Here is an 18,342-nt window from a genome sequence, read left to right on the forward strand (position 1 = left end):
AAGTTATGCTATTTCAAAGTTTAGGTAAAAAACTGTTTTTTCGTATTCTTATTTTCGGAACCAAGTTTGGACAGCCACTGTATAGGGAAAAATGAACCCAGTTTTTTCTAAAATTTTGTAGAAATATTTTTGGAATAATCTAGTATTTCACTGTAAAATTTGGTAAGAAAATACTGAACGGTTTGAATGTTATTAACTGTCAAAGTTTGGAAAAAATAAGGACTTTAAAATAAGGTCATTTTTACCTCATTGTTGGAAAATGATTTTACCAATCAAACATGCTCATTTTGACCTAAGATTTTACAAAGACCTAAATGGCATACCAAAAATGGAATTGGGAAATTTTGGTAACAATTGGGTAAATAAATTTCAAGTTATGAACTAACGAAGTATGTAGTTAAAAATGTGAAAAATATGTTTTTCACACTTAGTGTAAAAATGAGATTTTGGAACATAAGGTAAAAAGTAAAATTTTGCTTATTTCAAGATATAAACTTGTTAAGTCTTAAAAACATATTTTCACTAAAATTACCACTTTGAGTTTAGTGTGAATTATTTTTATTAAAGAATTTTTATTCTTTTTAAAAATAAGAGATTTAATTTATTAATAGTTAATAAATTAAAAGAGGGTTTAAAACCCTATATTTTGATAAAATAATTAAGTAAATTAATTTTCTAGTAAGTAAAAATTGATTAATTGATTTTGGAAAATTAACTAGTCAAGATGAGAAATTTTTAACAGTTTTCCTAATTAAGACAAATTAGGCAATTTTCTTAAAATGTTTTTTAGAGATTAAAACCTTAAGAAAAATAAAAGGGAAATTAAGAGTTTATTTTCTTTAGAAATAATTAAGGAATTTAATTAGTATTTTCTGGATATAATACCGGCTAAAATCTTACATATTTTAACCGACTTGTTGAAAGTGCGGGTTAACAACGATACCTTTAAAAAATAAGATTTTTAGCGGATTGTGGGAAAATACTATTGTGATACCCGAGCCAAGGTATCAAGACCATAAGATAAGTCTCCCCGAGACTTAGAGTGTAGCCTCAAATATTTTTGTATGAATTTCCTTAATGGGTTTAAAACCAAATAAGGATCATAAATCCTTACAAATGATTTTGAAAATGACCAAACTGCCCAAAATAATAATAATGAATTATGTGCCATAATTAATCCGAGTATATTGTATGGAAACCTACAGTATAAGCGTAACTGGACTGAACGTTGGAGGGTGAAAACCTGCTGAGTGCTAAGGATTCCAAGTAAGTCAACTTATATTGTCTGGCTGCAACATGAAACAATTATTGTACTGTATGTTAGTATAGGGATACATGCACATATATAGACTGTTGTAGAAAGTTGCTTAGAGACGTTAGTCTAGTGAGTGCTGATTTAGAAAATATGAACGATAGATATCCATCATATCCTAGACGGTTGATCCCTGTCACACTGCTTGATTTTATTATGTCCGGTTCATTACCGCGACAAGTGGCCAAGAGGTGAGGATAAGCTGGTTAAACCTAGGGGCGCCAAAATAAATGGGACCTAGGGGCCCTCATGCTTACTTAATAAGTGAATGGTTAGAACCCAAGCAAGTGCTTTGATAAGTTATTCCCGGATAGCAGCCGTGAATATTGGCCATTTAGTGAGAGTGCCTAGAGATACTAGGGGTTGCCAGATTAAGTGAGGCTGAACACCCTAGGGGCAACTGCTCACCAGCACCACTGATTAGCATAGAAGTCTTTGTAAAACCGTGTAAACTCGATTACACTCTTGCATAAGTAGCGATCCCCTAGGTAACACGATAATTACCCTTGATGGGGATATTTATTGGCTTGATCTTAGTGTTGAGACTCGGTTCTCTCGTATAGATTGACATTTATGTTAGAGGGCGTGTTACGCCCGAATTGTGGAATTTTCGAGCGTGGTCTCGAATTATATTGTGAAATAATATATCTGCTTGCTCTGGGATTTTCTGAGTACAAGGATATATTTGCTGATAAGATATAATTGTGAAGTAATATATCTGCTTGCTTTGGGATTTCCTGAGTGCAGGGATATATTTGGTAATAAGAAATAGTGCGATATAATATATCTGTTTGTTCTAGGATTTTCTGCGTGCATGGTTTTATTTGTTTGTAGGAAATAATTTTGTAGAGTCCTAGAATGTTTACTTAGTTAGCTAGTTAGTAGTAGTTGTAGTATTTTAGATTTCGTGGATTTTGGTTCAAACTGGGACTTAGTTGGAAACTCCTAGCAACAGTTATGGATTTTATAAGTTTAACCTATAGTTTAAGAATATTAATTATAACATAATGTTTGATTAATATTGTTGGTCCTAGATGTATTATTTATTATAACCTAAGGTTTAGATAGAGCCAATAAGAATATGACACTTGTCATAAGCATGATTATTAAGGAATTAAGTATTTTAATGATAAAATAAAGAAATAGTAGCCTTAGCACCTACCAGAAACTGTTAGGGTCATATTTTGACTCAGTCAAAGCAATTATCCAACCTTAATTATGCTGAAAAAGTGCAATTACGTGTTTAAAATATTCACATATGCCGATATATCGCAGTTGGGAGCCGATATATCGCCTGACGAAGGATACAGAAAACACGTTGACGTTGAACGAATGGATGAACGAAGACTCAGGACTAGGGCAAAGCTGATATATCGCCACATAGGGGCGATATATCGCCCTTAGCAACATTTATTTTTATTTTTATTTTTTAATTTTAAAAACAAGCCTTAACTACTTAGACCTACCTCTGAACGCTTTGACTGAGTCTTCAGCCTCTGATTGATGAAAATTCAATTCTTTTTCATTTTCAAATCATTATTTTATTCAAATCAAAATGGGGTTAGTTTCACTCCTTACCTCTATAAATAGGACCTAGTACCCAGCCCTTCCTCTCATTCTTCAAGCTGTGATCAGAGACTCCAAGGTGCTAGTACTACCATTGAGTGATAAACACTTAGGTTGGGAAAACGCTTTGTCGTTCTTAAGCTTTATAAAATACTTGGGAAGTGAGGTTTAGTGTATTTCGGTATTGAAGTTAGACCAATCCATAAGGTCAACTAAGGTAATCTTATTCTTTAAGTCCATTTCTCTAAAACTCTTTAGTTTTCTTTAGTTCCTTTTATTTAGATCCTAACTTTTGATATTGGTTTTTGATTAGGTTCTTAAAATTTAAAGATCTTTCTTGGTAAGTTTCTTCTTGAAGGTTTAGTTTCCACATTTATTTTTTACTCTTTAGAAATACTCACTGTTGACCGCGTTTTTGGCCAACGACGTGTAGACGTCAAAACGACAAAAAACTTTCAAGAGAAAAATACGACACAAACAATTTTTATAGTGGTTCAGCCCCAAAGTGTTGGTAATAGCCTAGTCCACTTAGAGTTATGATTATGAATCTACACTCAAGATCAGATGAACCTGAGTCAACTAAGTTTCTTCAGTGCAGATCAAAAGAATACAATATTTCTCTCAAGATACAAATATTCTCTCTCTGGAAAATTAGAATCTGAATCCTCTCTATGATGCCATGAGCCTTGTATTTATAAGCCCAGGATCGTACATATGCAGTCCCTCATAATCGAGATCTTTCTGTTATTCTTTCAATATTTAATTAATAATAATATCTAAAATACAACAATATGTGATTCTTTGGGATAAAATGAGAGATTTCCGCGCCGGTATGACCGATTCTAGCTGATGCCGTTACTGGGATCTTTTGCGTAGCACTGTTCTGTTTAATCGGTCCACATCACACCTAGAAGGAAAAATGAAGAACCAAAACACCTCACTGGTCGGCCAAGACAAGTGACTGGTCGACCAAACACATGTCCAGTCGGCCAAACACTTGACTGGTCGACCAAACACATGTCCAGTCGGGCCAAACACTTGACTGGTCGAACAAGCATCTGACTGGTCGGACAAGCACATGCATGACTGGCCGGACAAGCACATGACTGACCGGACAAGCACATGACTGGTCGGTCAAGCACATGAATGGTCGGTCATGAGACTTGACTAGTCAGTCAAAAATCTTCACCGGTCCACTGGATCACTCCTAAGCCAGATCACCGAGCCATTCCTTGCCATTTGTCACTTCTATTGCCACGTCATCATTTTCAAATTTTTGGGATAACACTCACCATTCTTATTGTTTGTTTTAGGAGTGTTCCAAGTCCCAAATTTGTTCTCAAATATCTCGGTTTTGGTAAGGAAAATAGGATAGAATTTTATATGTTTATATGATATGTTATGCTATCTTTTGTTATCTTATGTTATGGTATCTTATGTTACATTATGTATAGTATATTTATAGACCTTGGGCATATGACTTGTCTAGCTAGCAAGCTGGGCATATGACTTGCTTGGCTAGCAAGCCCCACAAATCTATTGGGCATATGACTGCCTAGTTAACAAGCCCCAAGTAGTATAATGGCCATTGTAGTATTATATGACATATGTTTTTAGTATATGTGTTTATGATATAATTTATGTATATGTTTTATGTTGTTAGTAGTTTTTCCTTGCTGGGCATTAGGCTCACTCATTTACTTTTAGTGTGATGCATGAAAATAGATACAAAGATGAAAGGATTCTTGGAAGCTTAGCATGTGTGTTGAGGTGAATGGAGTGGATGGGTTGCGTGTTGATTCGAGGACGACGTTATTTTCTTTAGTCTAATTAAATTACGTTTTTATGTATTTTCCGCATTTAGCTTTGTAAACAATTTCATTTAAAGTTATGTTTTATTTTTAAAACAATGAGCTCATTTATGTATTGCAAATATTATTTTAAAGTTTCAATAAAGTTATGAATATTTCTCATGTATGTTCTCTTCAAAGTAGTAGTTATGTCTAGTAGTTTTAATGGTCTAAGCCTTAGAAATAGTTGGGTCATTACAAATTTATCATTGGTTATCAGGCATGACCATAAGTTTGCCAGGATGCTTATGCGTTCTTGAAATTGATTGTGTAGGGTCCAGATAGATCCAGAACTCTAATTCTCTGCATGCTTTGTTTAAAGGTTGAACTTACTATGCGTTTTCGCTTACCTAGTTGTTTCATGTTGTAGGTAAGAGCAAGGGCAAGGCAGAGTAGTGAGAGTCGGAGTCTACCTTGCAAATTTACATGTGGACCGACCTTTTGGGCAAGCCGTTTTATTTTGGAAATGTTGTGTAATTTTCCTAAACTAGGCTCACTCAACTCTTTATAAAATATGTTGTAAATAAATGTTAAGTATGTCCATACGACTTTTTAATAAGTTTTTTTTATACGGGTTTTTGAGACATTTGGTTAAATGAAAACATTTATATTTCTGCTTTATCGAGTCTTGAAAATCCGAGTCATTACACTTCTCTTCTCATTCAATTGAAAATAATTGTTCATCCGGAAATTTTTCATCAATTGATTCTTCTTTCACACTATGCTCTTCTTCTTTTTTCAATCTAGATAAATGATCAGCAACTAGATTTTCTGTCCCCTTCTTATCATGAATTTCCATATCAAACTCTTGCAATAGTAAAACCCATCGAATCAGATGAGGTTTAGCATCCTTTTTAGTCATAAGATACTTAATAGCTGAATGATCTGTGTAAACTATCACCTTATTACCAATTATATATGGCCTAAACTTGTCAAATGCAAAGACTATTGCAAGTAATTCCTTCTCAGTAGTTGCATAATTTAATTGAGCATCATTCAAGGTTTGACTAGCATAATAAATTGTTCAAAATACCTTGTCAACTCGTTGTCCAAGAACCGCTCCTACTGCATAATCACTAGCATCACACATTAATTCGAAAGGAATTTCCCAATTTGGTGATACAATAATTGGAGCAGAGACTACTTTTTCCTTCAATGTATTAAACACCTTTAAACACTCAGAATCAAAATTGAATACCACACCATTCATAAGTAAGGTAGATAAGGGATTTGAAATTTTTGAAAAATCCTTTATAAACCTCCTATAAAATCCAGCATGGCCCAAGAAGCATCGAACCCCTTTAACAGACACTGGAGGAGGTAAATTTTCTGTTGTTGATATCTTGGCCCTATCTACTTCAATTCCATGTTGTGAAATTTTGTGGCCCAATACTATTCCTTCTGTCACCATGAAGTGACATTTCTCCCAGTTTAAAATTAAATTTGACTCCTCACATCTTTTCAAAACCATTTCCAAACTAAGTAAACATCCATCAAAAGAGGGTCCAAAAACTGAAAAGTCATTCATAAAAATTTCAATACATTTTTCCATCATGTCCAAAAAAATTGACATCATACATCTTTGAAAGGTGGCGGGAGCATTACATAACCTGGATGGCATCTTTCTAAAGGCAAATTTTCCATAAGGACATGTGAAGGTAGTCTTTTCTTGATACTCCGGTGCTATAGGAATTTGATGATATCCAGAATATCCTTCCAAGTAATAAGGATGGCCAGCCAATCTATCTAACATTTGATGAACAAAAGGTAAAGGAAAATGGTCTTTCCTGGTGGCTTTATTTAGTTTACGGTAATCAATACAAATTCTCCATCCTATCACCGTACGAGTTGGAATAAGTTCATTATTATTGTTTTTAACCACCGTCATGCCACCTTTCTTTGGAACTATCTGGACAGGACTAACCCAACACTATCAGATATTGGGTAAATTACTCTAGCATCCAACCATTTAAAAATTTCTTTCCTTACCACTCCTTTCATTGAAGGATTTAGCCTCCTTTGAGAATCAATACTAGACTTACTATCCTCCTCCCTTAATATATGGTGCATTATTGTCTAAGGACTAATACCTTTAATATCAGCTAAAGTCCATCCAATTGCTAATTTGTGAGACCTTAATACCCTAATACCTTTAATATCAGATAAAGAAGATGAAATAATAACGGGAAGAGTATCATTCTTACCCAAATAAGCATATCTAAGATGATCAGGTAAGATTTTTAATTCAAGGGCTGGTGGTTTCTCAATGGATGGAAGAGGTCTCTCAGGCACTTGCCCTAATTCCTCATATTTCTTTTTATATATTTGCCCTGATGAATTCAACCACTTAGCAAACTCACCTGCTTCAGTACCAGCACACTCTTCAAGACTTTCTATCAGACTCAACTCCAATGGATCTTTAATAGCCTCAACCCCTTTACTTGGTCCCTCCAATACACTAACACAAAAGAAACTATCGCTAGCTGAAGGATATTTCAAAGCTTTGAAAACATTAAAAACGACTTCATCTCCTTATACTCTAAGCCTTAAATGTCCTTTCTGAACGTCTATTAGCGCTTGCCCCGTGGCTAAAAATTGTCTTCCTAATATAATAGGCACATCCTCATCTTCCTCCTTATATAATATAATAATGTCCACTGGGAAAATGAACTTATCTACCTTTACTAGAACATCCTCTATAATACCTCTGGGATGTGTTAAAGAACGATCAACTAATTGAAGAGTAACAGTAGTCGGTCTAGCTTCCCCCAAACCAAGTCTTTTAAATACAGACAGCGGCATTAAACTTATACTTATACCTAAATCACATAAAGCTCTCTCACAATGAAAGTTTCCAATTGTGCAAGGTATAGTAAAACAGCTCGGATCTCTTAACTTTTGAGGAAGCTTCTTTTTGAATAATTGCACTACACTCTTCAGTTAATGCAACGGTTTCATAATCATCCATTTTTCTCTTATTAGACAATATCTCATTCATAAACTTCACATAACTGGGAATTTGTTCTAGAGCCTCAACAAATGGGATGTTAATATGAAGTTTCTTAAATACTTCAAGGAATTTGGAGAATTGTTTGTCAAGATTAGCCTTTCGAAACCTTTGAGAATATGGAATTTTTTGTGTTGGCTCAGAGTATTTTTGTTTTTCTATTTTTGAAAGGTCTTTAGTAACCTCCTCCTAAATTGGACTAGTAAATTGTTGATTCCATGTATTCTTCCCTTTCTCTTCCAATATAGGTCCATCATACTTAGTCCCACAGCTTGACGTTGTTCTTTAGGATTTACCTCTGTTGAACTAGGCAAATTTCCTTATTGTCTACAAGAGAACATTTGAGCCAATTGACCTATTTGTGTCTCCAAACTTCTAATTGAAGACCTTGTCTTTGTCATGAATTGATTTAATTGGTCTGGTTGAATTGTTGGTGGGTTAATTTGAGGATGTGGTGGTGGATGAGATGGGCATGGGTTTGGATCATAATATGGTCTAGCATGTAATCCATAAGTTCATTTATGAGGGGGTTGTTGAGGTGGGTACTATGAATATTGTGGTTGTAACCCTTGATTATTTTTCCAAGACAGATTAGGATGATTTTTCCGGGCAGGTGTATAGGAGTTTGAGTAAGTATTGGGTGCAGGTCTTGAAAAATTACCTATAACCTGTGCCTGTTCCAATGGCATATTGTTTACATTTGTTGAGCAACTAGCTGTACTTGGCCATTGTTCATAAGAATGAGGTCCTCCTCAAATCTCACAACTAATGACATTCTGCACTTGCATTGCTTGCGCGACGAGATTAGTTTGCTGCAGTTGTTTGGTTAGAGATGCTACTCAAGCGGTCAATAGCGCAATTGGATCAACTTTTAATACACCCGCTACTTTTTGATTCTCTCGCTTAGTAGGCCAATTATAATTATTCATAGCCATATCTTCCAACAGCTCATACGCTTCATTAGCGCTTTTTCTCATAAACGCTCCTCCCGATGCTGCATCTATAATTGTTCTTGTATTTCCCCCCAAACCATTGTAAAAAAGTATGAACTAACATCCACTTCTCTATTCCATGATGTGGGCATCTCCTTTGCAATTCCTTAAATCGTTCCCATGCATCATACAAAGACTCCCCATCCAGTTGATAGAAGTTGTTAAAATCTCCTCTTATTCTGGTTGACTTGGCAGGAGGAAAATATTTACAAAGAAACTTCTGAGCCAAATCTTCCCAAGTATAGAATTGGCTTGTAAAGAGTTCAACCAACTCTTAGCTCTGTCCCTTAGTGAAAATGGGAATAGTCTCAACCGTACATCATCGTTACTCACCCCATTCATTTTGAATGTTGCACATAACTCCAAAATGTTTGTGATATGTAGATTTGGATCCTCATTTGGTAACCCTCCAAATTGTACACAGTTTTGCACCATCTGAATAATTAAGGGTTTTATCTCAAAATTGTTAGCCTCTATAGTTGGAGGACGAATGCTTGAATGTATCCTCGTAAAAATAGGAAGTACATAATTCCTTAATTGTGGATCGGCTTTAGCTGCATTAATCATATTTGCATTATTGTTGACAACGTTATTTGCGTTCTCAGCCATGGTATAGTCTAGACTTTTATTTATCTTTCGATTCTTTCTACACGTTCTCTCAATTTCAAGATCTATTGGTATGATTTCCTTTTGTCTACTTCCTCACATATACCAACAATTCTTGAAACACAATATAGCCTTGATCTAAATAAATATTAAACAATAAACACAAAAAAAGTAAAAATACCAAATTAGAACAAATAAAAATTAACTACGATATTGGAAATTAAGTCCCCGACAAAGGCGCCAAAAACTTGATCGTGAAAATATGTATATACGAAAGTGCACGCAATCGATTCAAGTAATATATGATAAGTAAAGTATCGTTCCCTCGAAGGCTATCTTCCAAGTATCACTAATTGTTCTTTAAATTTCTATTTGGGATCTAAGAATTTGATTTTTTAATTTGATTTTAAATTTTAAAATACTTTAAACAAAAACAACTAAATAAAAGATTTAAATCACTACGAAAAGGACCTAGGGTGTTAATTTCATCAACTTTTCATTCTACTAATTTTATTAATCAATTCTAGATTTCTTTCTTCCTATTCTAATAGCAGGTTAACATAAATCGATTCCTATTCTTTTTCAAGATATAAGATCTCAGCCTATATGCAGGTTTTCTACATCTCTATGATAAACTTTAACATATAGAAGGCATTAAGCATGAAAACCTAATTACTATACAAGCCATACATGTATTTTCGTCCAATATGCAACCTATGTCTATTTAATGATAGCATATTCAATTCTCATTTTTCGAATTTTGAATCAAAATCATTAAATCAAGCAAATAGTGATAAAGTATTTACTAGCATTAAACACACATTATATAGATTAGAATAGAGAAGAAAAATCAATATAACATCATAAATCAATTAGATAGAAATCCAATAACTACATTAAATCCTAGATAAAAATTGTTTAGTTCATATCAGACATTACTAAATCAATAAAATAATATATTAATGAACATAAGATTCATAAACTTAAAGAAGAAAGAAAAATATAAAACTGCATAATTACTAGCTTAAGAAAATAAAACTAGTCTCTAAAAATGTAATTAAGAACTGTCCTAATGACTTGATTAAACCCTAAATACAAATTTATAGTAAAATATTAAAAGAATCTGTGTTTTTCTGTGTTCGGGCCATGACTTGGCCTTCTCTGGGTCGCGACCCGTGTCTGTTTTGGGGCCTTTCCTTCTTGTGTAAAGTCTTCAGGCACCGCGACTCAAGAATCTGTAGTCGCGGCCCTTGTCTGAGTTTCCCCTTAGCTGAGCCTCTGTTTCCCTCTTGAGTCGCGACTTGTAAGCCCAAGTCGCAACATTAATTCTTTCCAGCAAGCATACGCGCCTTTGACTTCACCTTGAGTTGGACTCATAAGTCCATGTCGCAGCATTAAATCAATTTTTTCTCATATTAGATCTTTTAGCTCATCTCTTCATCAAAAACCGTCTGTTAAGCATCCTTAGTATCATTTTTAGTCCAATAACCGCCAAGAGCCTCGTTTTCCCATCATTTTTTCTTCTTTTTGTATTTTTCTCATGATTCATTGCACCAACCTACAACAAAGACAAACAAAAGCATATTCTTTCACAAAACACACATAAAAACTCAAGATTACAACAAAAATACCTTCTAAAATGACCCTAAAATGAAGTTATCAAAACACGACAACAAATTTTTTGGATACTCACTCAATACCCTATGCATAAGATCCATGAATGCTGCCAATGCATTGGTGAGTCCAAAAGACATCACCATGAACTCATAGTGGCCATACTGAGTTCGGAATGTAGTCTTGAGAATATCTGATATCTTGACCTTCCACTAGTGGTATTCGGATCTCAAGTCAATCTTTGAGAATACTGATGCTCCCTGCAGTTGATCGAATAGATCATCAATTCTGGGCAATGGGATTATGTTCTTGACCGTCACTTTGTTGAGTTCGTGGTATTCTATACACATTCTCATGGAACTGTCTTTCTTTTTCACGAATAGTACCGAGGCTCGCCAAGGAGAATGACTTGGTCGTGTAAATCCTTTATCAAGGTGTTCTTACAATTGCGCTTGTAGTTCTCTAAGCTTTGTCAGTGCCATCCGGTATGGCTCCTTTGAGATAGGTGCGGTGCCTGGAGTCAACTCGATCTTGAACTCGACTTCTCAGTCCGGGGGTATCCATGGAAGATCCTCAAGTAACACTTCTGGAAATTTGCACGCCACTACTACCTTAGTTGGTTGTAGCTTAGACTCCCTGTCATTGTCTATTACATTCGCCAGGTAGCCGATATATCCATCGTCCAATAATTTCCTAGCCTTCACCCTGGAGATTATAGCAAAATTATTCTCGTGGGTTGTGCCTTGGAACACGAACGGTTCTTCCCCCAAGTGAGTTAAAAGTCACCTTTCTTCGTTTTCAATTTACCATGACCTCGTATTTGGTTAGCCAATCCATACCAAAAATAGCATCGTACTCATGTAAATCTAACACTAGCAAATCCACGGTTAACTCCCGACCTTCCACCTAGACTGGTACGACTCTAACCCAAGAATGTACCATCATATCCTCTCCCAAAAGGTAAGGATACACCACATACATTTTCCATAGGCTCAAGCTTCCTATCTATGTTATCAACATAAGATGCATCAATAAAGGAATGGGATGCATCGGTGTCCATTAATGCATATGTTGTGTTATTAGCCATAGGAAGCTGACCTGACACCATGTCGGAAGTCTTAGCTCCTTTATCACTCTGGGTGAGTACATAGATTCGTGTTGTAGTTCTTACTGGCTTTGGTTGGTCGTTTCCTCCCTTCTGACTATGAATCGGGGTAATAACTGGAGAAATGACCCGGCTTTCAACAAGTGAAGCAGTTGTTGTTGTTGTTGCACTCACCTGGGTGGCGTCGATTGCATTTGTTGCAGTGTGGCCAATAGTTGTTTTCTCTCCTTGGCTGCTTGTTGATGTTCGAACTTCGGCTTGGGACTCCATCCTTCGTTTATTATTTCCACCATTAAGAAAACGAGAGTTTCATGGAGTATTGGTCTTCCTCATACTTTGATTGCCTCTTAATGCAAACCTCCCAGAAGATCCACTCTGGTTGTTAGAGGATCTTCCTCATTCATTTGGAACATATGCTTGTTCTTCAGCTTTGTAGGGCTCCTTCTTTTCTCGTAGTAACCACACTACTACAAAACTGGGCTTTCCCAACACCCAACCATGACAGTCAACTCTGTTGACTGTCGTAATTGCTTAGCGGGACTCTACGCCGACAGTTAAAACTTGTAGGCATAGAAACCAACACCGACAGTTAATAACTGTTATCGTTGCTTTTGACTGTCGCTATTGACCCCAATGCCGACAGTTAATTCGAGACTAATGTCGACAGTTAAAAAATGTCGATATTGACCCCAACGCCGACAGTTAATTCGAGGCCAATGCTGACAGTTAAAAATTGTCGCTATTGACCCGAACGACAACAGTTAATTCGAGAGCAATGCCGGCAGTTAAAAATTGTCGCTATTGACCTCAACGCCGACAGTTAATTCAAAACCAATGCTGACAATTAAAAATTGTCGCTATTAACCTCAACGCCGATAGTTAATTCAAGACCAATGCCGACAGTTATAAAATTTCGCCAAAATTCAACTAATTTTTTTAAAAATATAATTAATGAATAATACAATTTTCAAAATAAACTAAGTTAAATATGTATTTATTAAAATTTTTTAAAACAAGATATTTTTTGCTTCTAAATTTTTCATATTATTAACTTTTGTATTTATAATAATTTTTATATCAAACTTTAAATTAATTATGATATTAAGAGTAACAATACTTTAATTTAATTTAACTATATTAGTGTTTAACATATTTATAAAATTAGTATTAGTTAAAAATAAGTTGTTTTATTGATGGGAAAAATATTGTAAAATAATTTTAATATATAAATTTATTAGTTATAATTTTAATAATATATGATATTGTTTATTTATTTAAAATTTATATGAAAATTAAAAAATATTAATAAAAATAAATTAATATATTTTTAAAATAAAGTTAACTAAAGTGTACTTTTACTTAATATTTAAATTAAATAGCAGTTTATGTTTTTAAATAACAATTATTATAAGTTTTAAGAGAATTTGTATAGTTGTGATTTTTAAAATAATTTTTTATAATATTAGGAGTATAAAATTGAGAGTTTTATAATCACATTTTTTTTTATATTTGAATAATGTACTATGATTTTTATTTATAAAATAAATAAATAAATAAAATATAAGTGACAAATCCCTTTCTCTCTCCCACCCTACCCGATCCATACTTGCCTTTCCCCCTCTCTCTCGCATGCCCTCTGCTAGGCCCAAACAGCTGCCCTCCGATGGTCGCCGCCGTGCAGACACCGGATCAGGAGTGGCAGACACCGCCGAAACTCCAGCCTCGCGAGCCCTTCGTTGCCGTTCTCCGCAGCGAGCAGAGGCCTCCAGGCTCGTACTTTTGGACAAGTAAAGGATCATTGGGGCATTGAACAATCTGAGGTATGCCCCTCAATCTCTCGCAGCTAGTGGAGCGGTGGCCTCGCAGGGGTCGCGACGGTGGTCTCGGTCATTGATGGTCTCGACAGAGGTGAGATGCGTGGGTCTCATGGCTGGTCTTGACAGAGGTGAGATGTGGGTCTACACATTTTCTTCATCCTTCTTTTTTCTGGATGTGCTTTCACTTAATTTGTGTTTAATTCATGAATTAAAATTGTTCATTTCATATGTATAATTAATTCACTCTATGTGTTTGTAGAAATGCCCCACTAATTTCTAAAAGGAAAAGGATTTTGGATTGAACAAAGTTGTGCTTCACCAATTAGAAAAGAGGGTTTAAATTAATTAAGAAGGCCAGATTGAGTAAGTTATTTTTCCTATCACTTAAGAGTCCATTAAAAACATTTTTTTATTTCATTTGTATTGGCTTATAATCATATTTAGGAGCTTTGTTTTGACGTAATTAAAATAATGAAATCAACTACAGGCCTTTATTATTCTTACAAAAAAGATATAACGTTGAAGTATATTCTTATGCCAACATTTTATTTTGCAGAATGTTGTTTAAGTAATTGACTACTTTTTCCCTTTTCTTGGAATGTTCCTTGGCAATCTATCACTATTTTGTTCTCTGACTATTCTGTTAATTTGATGTACTATATAATTACTTTTAGCTTGTAGAGAAGATGGAAATCAGCAGAAGGTTGGGCAGCCAAATCCATTTAGAAGCAGGTCAGTTATTATATCATTTTTGTTTCTTCTTTGTGCTTGCACAGAATTTTAAAAAGAAAAATTGATCCAAAGAATATCAGTTCTTTTTACCTTCATGAGTGTGCATATTAGAGGTTAAAATCCACCATTTTAAGATATTTAAAAATGATTTTGCAACAATTTTTTTTTCCATTGAATTGGTTGACTTTATTGATAAAATGTTTTTGGTTGACACTATGGGGTTGTGGAATTTGGTGAATTCTTACTGTATGTTGCACAGGGCATTACTATCGTGATTCCCTATAAAATGCTTCTTGAGCTATTTTCTATGTTGCTACCTAGATTACTTTGATTGCTTGTATATTTTAGGGGCTTCTGAAAGTTTTAACTCTTTGATGCAATAATAGTAGTTCTAGTATCTTATTCCTAGATTTTGTTTCTTAATTTTTGAGTTGTTACATTTGTTGAGTTCATGCAAATTCTTTTCAAATTTGGCAGCTTCAACTTTTCTGTGAAAAATTATTTGTTTGTTAATCAAAATATCCAAAATGTACTGTTATGCTCTATTTCTGTTTTCGAAATAGAGGTTTAACTAGTGACTGACATGTTTTTTTTTTTTTAGCATTTTATAAGATTTGAGAGTTTTCATTTTTCAAAGAAACATTTTGATTGTTTGACAATGAGAAGAATTTACATATTTTACATTCATCACTCTTTATTATTTTCAATGCTATTAATAGTTTTGTATTTTGATTCATGAAACTGAATGTATAGAGTATTACAACTTTTTACTTCTTAAGAATATTACAGATGAAACCAACAAGCATGAGATTGAGAATTTGTGGAACCAAATTCTACATATCATCTATATAAACTCTTCCTTTCTTCTTGTTGAGTCCATTATTAATATAAATATATATTTATTAATTGGTACTAGTGTAACTTTTAAGTGTTTTAACACATAGAGAACATTCAATTCAAAAGCTCTATCTTTATGCAATCTAGAGGAAGTCAACTAGCTACTTATATCATGGCATGTATCGTGGTCTTTCTCCAACTGTGACTGCATTACTCACTAATAGTAAACACTCTTTTTTGTCATCTATATTGTTTTGAAAGGTGATGATGCTTTCTTTTTCAATGCTCTACTTTTATAATAGTAAACATATCGGTGCTTTCCTTTCTTGAAAATATGCATTTATTGGTGATTGTGGTAACTGAATAAATGATTGATGAAGTTACTTTTGAATTGTAATTATATAATTTGCATTGAAAAATCTAGTGAATATCTAATGCTACTGATTTGGTGTTGTATTATTATTATTATTATTATTATTATGTGTTTCTATATATATGAATATCACACAGCAAGGTACATTTTTAACTCTGTTTTTTTATATCTTTGGCTACTTCTATGATCTTCTTAGCTGCACAAGTAACAATCGATTTTCTTTTTATAACGAGGAACTTAATAGATCTTTATGAGGAGCTGAATAGATCTCAATATAATACTTTTAATTCTGAACTAATATTGTGAGTATGTTACAGGGGACTGATCTAGCATTTTCTTCTTATTTTAGATAAAAATTTCTTCACCAACAAATCTTATGCATTGTTGAACTTATGAGTATGTTACAGGGGATCTAACATGGTTATATATCATGGTTAACTCATTGTTGATATCGGGTTTTTAGCCTCTAGCAGTATTCATTTTAATAATAAGTTGACCAAGTTTATATAGGATTGTTACCCATATGCTTTTGTTCTAAGATGTTTTCTTGCTAAGTTTGCTATATTTATTTGTTGAAAATAGTCCCCTGGTTTCATGTTTATTTAGAGTTATATATCTTACTGTTTTATGAATTCTAATAAGACCATTTACTGATTTCTTATATGTTTATTTTTTTTACAATTTTCTTGTTTGTTCCTTAACTGAACAAGTGGACATAGTTTTTTATCAAGACTTTTTATGGTGTTTGGATTACTTGCAATTCATGAGTCTCATTATTGAAGAGAAAATTAGCCAGTTGAATTTTAATTATGATTATGGCTTTAGTTATTCTTGGTTATGGTTTCTATTATGCTGAATATAATGCATTGAATATACTAGTTTAAGTAAGCTTTTGTTTATGGATGAAAACTTGTGTGTTTGATTTATTTGTGTTGATTGTGATAGATGGCTAGACTAGTAAATTCAGGGATATGCTGTCCGATTTTTGGTTTGATTTGCTTTTATACTTCAATATTTTCTCTTCTAAATTTTAATGATAATACTTCTATAATTGATACTCCTATAATACTCCTATAATTGATATCGCAATGAATATGTTGTCGCACTTGGAATGAGACATTGGTAGCAAGAGAGTTGTGTAACAATTGTGAGTAAACTTATTTATTTACACTACAATAAAAATCTAGTAATAATTTTTCATGTTTGTTGTATTATAATGTGATTTTTCATGTTTCAGGGATGATTTTAAAAAAGAAATTCATGGCAACCAATCCTTACTTTGGAAAGTCTATTGGTGGTGAGGGTGAGTACAAGGACAAGAAGAAGAAAAATATGTTATTTGACAATGAATTTAGTGTTTTATTTTATTTATAATTTTTATTAGAGTAAATGATTCTTTTTCGAGTAGTTAATTATTTACTTTGTAAATCTAGTTATATATTTTTTAAGGGCAAGACGATTATGTTTATAAACAAGACTATATGATTTTTGAGTCAAGTAGTAGTGTTATATTTGTTCCAAAATTTGTTTTATTAGATTTGTAAATACTTTGTATAAGTTTTGTTATTTTAATCTATAATTTTTTAGATTTGTATATAAATATTTTATTTAAATCATAATTTTTAATTTAAAATAAAAATAAATAAACTTTTTTAAAATTAAATTTTTTTGCAAGCAACGGCGACACCTAATAATTGTCAGCGTTGCCAGCAACAGCTGATGAGTCTAGTTTTTATGATGTCTTGGTGATGTTTTTAGTAGTCTTTTATTTTGTTTTTCCTTGTTTTAGTGCGGGTTTACGCTTTGTTTGGTTGTTTTTGTGAATATCAGGAAGAATTGAGCATGTGGAAGGAAATGCCAAAGAAAGGGAAGAAATAATCGAGTTTTTCATCATATTTTGATCAAGAATGGTTCTCAATACCATTTGGAAGTGTTGGTGAAATTTTGGGATGAAAACTTGAAGAATTCCTTAAGAGCCACGGCATGATCAAAGTAGGGCCGCGGCTAGGGGGAGAAACAGAAGCATGGTTTTTGAGGACATCTTCGGGCCGCGGCATGGCTAGGTAGAGCCGCGGCATGGATGGGCATTCTGCCCAGAAGACAATGATGCGGGCCGCGGCATGGTTTCAGAGAGCCGCGGCATTGAAAGGATAGTATGCCCAGAAATTTTGACACGGGCCGCGGCATAGTGTATGTAGAGCCGCGGCCCGCCTCTCTAAAATCTAAAAATCCTAGGTTTTAAAGGACGAAAAAGAAGAGAGAAGGACGTACGGACGAAGGGAGGAGTTCTGGTGTTGAAGGCTCAAGCTTAGAGTATTTTTACATGTTTTTCTTCTTGATGTTATCTTTAAATTCTGTTGTGATTAGCACTATGACTATGAACTAATTTTCTGTTTAGGATGTTCAATTGAATCACTTGAATTTCTATTATGACCTAATGCAATTTTAATTTCCTCTTCTTCAATCTTTTTCAATTCCTTATAACCTGTTCTTATAGATTGATTATTGATTGGCCATCTTTAGTCATATAT

At 33.8% G+C, this 18,342-nt stretch overlaps 1 long non-coding RNA gene and 1 other non-coding gene across 2 annotated transcripts; both read left to right on the forward strand.

The window, feature by feature from the left end:
* The first annotated feature begins 8,801 nt into the window (after window positions 1-8,801).
* Window positions 8,802-8,908, forward strand: LOC133813618 (small nucleolar RNA R71). The gene has a single exon (XR_009884626.1). It is a non-coding gene; the product is annotated as a small nucleolar RNA R71 (small nucleolar RNA).
* A 4,707-nt stretch (window positions 8,909-13,615) lies between these two features.
* LOC133797923 (uncharacterized) lies at window positions 13,616-18,269 on the forward strand. The gene is made up of 4 exons (XR_009875738.1): window positions 13,616-13,997; window positions 14,129-14,232; window positions 14,544-14,601; window positions 17,049-18,269. It is a non-coding gene; the product is annotated as an uncharacterized LOC133797923 (long non-coding RNA).
* The last annotated feature ends 73 nt before the right edge of the window (window positions 18,270-18,342 follow it).

This window comes from Humulus lupulus, chromosome 1 (assembly GCF_963169125.1).
Source record: "Humulus lupulus chromosome 1, drHumLupu1.1, whole genome shotgun sequence".
In the NCBI taxonomy this organism is placed as follows: domain Eukaryota; kingdom Viridiplantae; phylum Streptophyta; class Magnoliopsida; order Rosales; family Cannabaceae; genus Humulus; species Humulus lupulus.